A 543-nucleotide genomic window follows, 5' to 3' on the forward strand; every position below is an offset into this window, starting at 1 on the left:
TCCTTTTTCTCTTGACTCTTCCCACCCTTCTCTATCTCCCCTCTATACTCCCACCACCCTTACATTTTCTCTCTCTCTCTCCTCCCTATTCACCTCCGCACTCTTCATTCACGCTACTTACCTCACCCCCTCATTCTCCTTTTTCCAAATCTTAACATAAATGTTAATATTGGCATATATACTAATATTAAAAATTTTATTTGGATATCTAGTTGTGTTTTTCTCAAGGTTTTTAGACCCTGGTCCTCTTTCTCCATCCCTTCAGGCTTCGTTTTTTTTTTCTCTCCATACTGTCCGCCTTCACGCTTTTCATACTTCCCCTTCCATCTTCATCCCCGTCCCCTCTCCTTCTCCTTCACTCCCCCCTCCTTCTCCAGCTTTCCCTTTATCTTTGGTTCTCTCCATCCCTCTTACTATCCTTCACCTTACATCATTTCTCTTCCTCCTTCTTATCTTCCTGCACATTCTCCTCTCTACTTCCTCTCTTTCTACCTCTCTCCTTTTCTTTCATTCTCCTCCATCTTCCGTAGTATCCTTTCCCTA

The sequence above is a fragment of the Penaeus monodon genome, chromosome 28 (assembly GCF_015228065.2).
Source record: "Penaeus monodon isolate SGIC_2016 chromosome 28, NSTDA_Pmon_1, whole genome shotgun sequence".
NCBI classification, from domain to species: domain Eukaryota; kingdom Metazoa; phylum Arthropoda; class Malacostraca; order Decapoda; family Penaeidae; genus Penaeus; species Penaeus monodon.